Source organism: Mesoplodon bidens (assembly GCF_964165515.1).
Source record: "Mesoplodon bidens genome assembly, chromosome: 1".
Taxonomy (NCBI): domain Eukaryota; kingdom Metazoa; phylum Chordata; class Mammalia; order Artiodactyla; family Ziphiidae; genus Mesoplodon; species Mesoplodon bidens.
Window position 1 is genome coordinate 221,296,553 of NC_138176.1, and position 5,958 is coordinate 221,302,510.

Below are 5,958 nucleotides of genomic sequence, written 5' to 3' on the forward strand. Positions count from 1 at the left end.
GAAGGCTCCCGGATCTAAGAGGGGGAGACAAAAAGAGATCGGAATCAAGCAACAAAGAAAAGGAAGTCAGTGAGAAGGGGAAAAGTCAGAGGCAGTTGATTTGCAGCCCGGGATGATAGAAGGCAAAGGCTGTGCATCTCTGAATCCAGATTTCAGGACCTGAACTGGCAAGGTCCTAGTTTCAGAAGAAAAGACTCCCGATGTGGGAAACTAAGAAATAGAAGTAAAACACACAGATGTAGTGAACTTCTGGAGGAGACACAGAGCCCGAGTGTGCTCTTGCTTTCCCCTCCCACAGCCTGGCAGTAGGGGAAAGGTCCAGCTTCACAAGTAACCCAGGAGGGAGGCTGATTCACTGCACAACTGGAAAGACTAGACACTTCTCCGCAGACCCTCAGAGACCCTTCCATCTGGACCCAAATCCTTCAGACATAAACACTGACATCAGGATCCCAGTCCAATTAAATCAGACTTCTTAGGAGTAGGACCCACGTCCGTATTTTTTAAAGCTTTCCAGGTGACTCCAATGGACTGCCAGGGCTGAGAACTGCTGCTTTAGATTCTGATGGATATAAACTCCACAAACTCTTGTGTGTTTATTTTCTGCTGTATCCCCTGGCATCTAGCACAGTGCCTGGCACAGAGCAGAAACTGAATATAGATTTACTACATGAAAGGATAGTGAGTAAAGCACAGCATTTCTGTAATAGAAACCAGCCATATAATTAGGCCATGTAGGGCATCTGTGCAGAGGAGTTACCTCCCAGCCCTCCAAGAGCCATGGTCTCGGGGGCACGTTTGTCTCTTGTTGTGCCAGCGCAAGCAGACGCACAGATGTTGGACTCTGGGTGGGGGTTGTTTAGTTGACAGCAAATCAACAACCCTACCACCCAAGGAGTTGGCCCAGTTGTCTTCCTCTCTTCTCCCAGGAGCCCTGGTGTGACAACATGGCTTTCAGAGAAGAGGCTCAAACCATCATGCCACCATCGGCAGGCAGCCCGCTGTGGGTCATTAATCTTTCCCCACCAGCAACTGAGGAATAGACAAGGGTCACTTCCGGTGGACTTTTCTTTCTTCCTCTTCCTGCTTAAGGTCCGGTCAGTGATGAGTTCGGCAGAAGTGCTGAGTGACCTTTTGACTCAGAGGCAGGAAACCTGTCCCTTTGGCTGCTGGATGAGAGAAGCCACGTGAAGGGAAGCTAAGGAGGGTCCCCGGGTGTGGACTTGGATCTGAGTTAGTTTGGTGGAAGAGCCTCTCCTCAGCATCTCTGCAGCACCGAGGTCGAGGGAGTCTGACATCAACCTCCAGACTTGTGTACCACTGTCAAGAGCCAGAGAAGCAACACGTTTGATTGGAGCTAGAACCAGTGTATGGTCTGGGTCCTTCCTCTACTCTGGCGGGAGTCCTGCAGCAGATGCTGAGAGACAGGGAGCCGCGTACTGTGAGCCCACTTCAGTCGGTGCGGGATGCCCATTTGAAACCTTCGGGCTGGGAGAGACTTTGGGATCTCATTGTTTACCTCCCCATTTCCACCAAGAAACAGGACATAGGGAAAGAAAGATAGACACTATTTGGGAGAAAGACGGGCCTCAACTCCAGACTTGACAGTGCTACTGATGAACTCGACGACATCTGGCCAGTCCTTTCAGACTTACACATCTGTAAAATGAGGCTGACACAATTTACTGGGCAGATTTATCCTGAGCAATAGATCTTAGGGCTATTGTGAAATCTCACTGTTTGAATCCTATGGAATTATTATTTCACCGTTGCGCTCAGAGCTCTTTGAAGATACAGATGGCATTGTCTTTTTATCTTTGTATCCTTAACCTCTGACACAGCAAACAGCTGGCACATAATAGATGCTTCATGTAACCTTCTCGGAGCAGTCTGCCCAAATGCTTCATCTCGCGACACCCCCTCCCCCAGGTATTCATTACACTCTCTTAGTTTCCTTCAGAGCCTCAAAATGATATATTTGCTTGTGTATCATCTACCTCCAAATTACACTGTAATTTTCATGAGATCAGGACCTTGTCTGTCTGGGTGGTCAGAGTCTAGAACAGAGTGCCTGGTGCCCAGTAGGTGCTCAAATATGCTTCTTGTATGGGGAAAGGAAGGAAAGCAGCTATTTTATTACTACTCGTGGTGGCAATGGTTGCAAGATGAATTATAATCCATCCAAACGGAGAAAAGTTCATTGACTCTGGAAAGCGGACCAGAAAGGGAATGGGAATGGTCAGAAGCCCTTTGAGTTTCCTCCGCACAAAATTCTGCCAGGGAAGCTTTCTTTAGGGCCGGCGATTTCCTCAGGCCTCCGCCAGGGGGCCCTTCATGCTAAACTGAGCCGCGTGAATGGGGTTTTATGACGTGGACAAGGGCTGCCTCGGACCTGAACTGGGACCCTCTGGGGGGAGCAGGCGGGGGCCACGCCCGCTCCTGGGCTCGGCACCAGTGGAAGGCTCCAGACGGCTCGGGCTCTGCGCCAGGCTGCTTGGTTCCAGTGGGAAAGCTGACCTTGGCCAGGAAGAGGCACAAATGACTCATTGTCCCACATCCTCCAAGGTAGAAACCCAGCAGTGTGTGTGGCCTTTGGGGCTGGACGTTACTGCAGCCTTGGCTCCCTCCGCAGCCAAAATAAAAGCCGTCGGCCAGCAACCCAGGCGCAGCCTAGGAATACAACCCGGGGATCTCTCCCATTGTCCCCTTCCACACACTTCCCTGCACGGAAAGTTCCTGAACACTGTGTGTAATTTCCAGTTCTAAAAGTGGAGCGCCATTTCCTTTTAAAGACTTAAGGCAGCCTTCATTTCCAATCAAGGCCATGTGACATTTTGTGGACTCGTGGAAGAAACTGGATCTGTTTTCAGGTCACGTGTGAAGAAGGTCTGGGTGGAAGGTGCTTTATGTTTATTCAGGAGTTTGGGAGCCAAGTCACTTCAATTTGTAAAACGTGCCACTGCCTTCAGATTTCCACTAGAGGGCACTCTTGGAAAATATTTATAAATATATATTTTATTGCTCTGTCTAGGAAATGCTGTTTGTAGAAAGAGGGGGGAAAGAAAACCACCGGCAGCCCAGTCTAAATTTCAGGGCAAGCCCTTTGCTTTCGCTTGGAACTATTCCTGATCCTTCCAGAAGCACAGCTAGAGAAGGAAGCTGGAGAGCCCACAGGCAGCTGCTACCCCTGTCTTCTGTCCTTTTGTCCACACGGGATGCCGCTGACCACCCCCGCTCGACCCACCACCCCCGGGCCACGGCCCAAATCCCCTCCACGCCATAGGGGGCCACCCCTGGCCTGCGTGGAGAATCCCCTTGGAAAGGGGCTTAAAGATGCTGAATTTGGGGGCCTCTGGTTTGGTTGGGGGCCTTCCCTCACGAGCCAGCCGTGGCCAGAAATCCTCAGAAAAGTGCCAGGAAGGGTCAGAGGGGGTGGCTGGAGCGTCAAACAATTAAAAATAGGGCTTCCGGGCAGGCAGCCATGGAGATCTGGCTTGATATGTAAATAAGTGTAAATAAGAGCAAGCCTTGGTGCACATTTCATGCAGCCAGGGCTGTCCGGGGCCGTGGTGGGCGGCCTTTATTCTGCACACAGCCCAATTTAGAAAAAAAAATATTTTTTTTCCCACCCAAAAAGAAAATAGCTTCACTGAGTTCCACTGGTGGGGTAGGGGTGGAGGACAGGAGATTATTCTTACAGCTTAAAGTTCGTACTCAATGAATAGAAGAATGTGGTGAACACATTAGGACTGAATTTTAGCCACTATAATTTGATTCTGGAGCATATCTGATACACAGCACTCAGCTTTCCCATCCCTGACATTTCTGTCACCTTTTAGAGTTGACACTATTCACTCATGTGAGTGACCTCATTTCATCCTGGAATCAGCTCTGTGAGGTGGGTATCACCATCCACATCCCATTTCACGGACGGAAACTAAACTCAGGGAGGAGCAAGGACACACAGCAGCGGTACCGAGCCCGGGGTGGAGGCAGTTCAGTTTCAGTTGGAACGTCTTACTGAGCATGCGCCCTGTGCCAAGCTCAGCGCTAAGTGTGAAGCGGCCGCTGCTTCTTGCTCTTCCTCAAAAAACAGGCTCTCCAAATGTCAAGGCAAGTCTTTGACTTCCTCGGAACCGGTCCATTCTTCCAGAAGCACAGCTAGAGAAAGAAGGGAGAAGTACAAAGGCAGCGGCTTCCTTTGTCCACGTGGGCATCTTCCCCGTAGTCAGAGCTCCTGTCGGTCTGGGCGGAGCCAGCAGGGGGGGCCCCTTCCTCGGGGCATCCCGGGTCGATCAGGGTAGGCCTGGTGCCCAAGACCACAGCTTGCTCCAGGGTCCTCCAGGCAGGAAGGCAGGCATCCGTCCACTCCTTGGCCATCCCCCCGCTGACCTTGGCCCAATCCCACAGGGACGGACAACAATCCTCAGAAGGCTTCTCTCTGTCCAGGGGTTTGCGCTGCCGGCTTCTTGCTCTCTAGTTCCTCTGTCTGGAAGGAGGCTGCATTTGAAAGTACCCTTAGGGTTTTCAAGAAGCAAGGTGGCCGCAGTGACTCCTGAAGAGCTCCCCTGTGGCCTACGGGCTAGGGCGGTAGAGAAAGTCAGAGAGGCAAAGAGCACAGAAGGGCTCTGGGCAGTGGTTCCCAAAGTGTGCTGGGCAGATCGGCTTTCCCTTGACCCCATTCTGGACTTCTTTCCGTGAGCACGTATTAGTTTATAACTAAACACACAGGTGCACGCGTGCGAGCACACACACACACACACACACACACACACTTACACTCATGCAGCTTTGAAAACCACTTCCTGTCCAGTTTGTCAGGGCGAATAACACCATATGCTGTAACAGTGACTGCGCATAGAGATAGATTCCCCCCGCCCTCCAAATTCGGATGCAGCCGGGAATCTATATTAAAACTGTTGATACCTGTGAACAGAAACAGACACAATAGGTTGTCTCCATTTGAAAATACCAAGGTGTCTGAAAGCGTGGTAACAGAATGAAAACACAAATTGGGAGCCTGGGGGCTACTTTCTGCTTCAGGACCCCGTGAGAGGGGCTGGATAGGAGGATTGGGGGAGTGAGAGAAGGAAGAGCAGAGGCTCAGACCTGCTGCGAGTGGCCCCGAGCTCTGGTCTTTTCTCGATTCATCCAAAGGGTGAGGTCAAGCTCAGGTCTAGGAACCACAGGCTCCTGTCCTAACAAGCAGGGCTGGAGGGACCCAGAGAGGAGGAGGTAATGGGTTTCTCCGGGCACAGAAATGTGGCCGTGGATTTCCTGGTTCATGGCTCTTACGGGTGGTTCAGAAGATCCCTCCACACACCTTGGCCGGGTTTCCCAAAGCCAGGTGAGCTCCGGAGGCGCGGCACCCATGGTTCGCATCCTCCTGGCCCATCCCCTGCGCTGCGGCCGCCGCGGGTCGGCAGAAGGGGCGGTGGGTGCGGTCTGCCCCCTGCCGGCCAAGGGGATGCGGACGGCGAACTGGCGAGGATGTTCCTCAACAGCCCAAGGGGGCCGGGCGCCTTGTATTCAGAGCCCCAGAGTCTTGGGAGGATTGGGCGCTCCTGGGATGACCCAGGAGGGGCCACACTGCAGCCGTCCCGGGGGGGTTAGAGGAAGTGCAGCTCGGACAAGGAAACTCTCCGAGGCCCAGACCGGGGATGCTCGGTGCTGTCGGTTTCACCGCCCGGCGAAGAGGAGGGGTTTAGAAGTTTGCAGCGAGTCAGACCGCACTGTGCATTTGCCAGAACAATCCAGGGTGGGTGGGAATTCCTCCCCCTTGGTGGTGAGGAGAGTCCAGTCTGTGGGCGTTCCATAGACTGTCTTCCGAGAGTCTGGCAGGGCCTGTCTGTGCCCAGAAAGGGAGGACGGGTCTTTCTTAGCTTCAGATGCCTTTAGGCTGGTGGCTTAGATAGTTCTATGAGGGAAGGAGAGAGGCGAAAATAAGATACCCTTAGA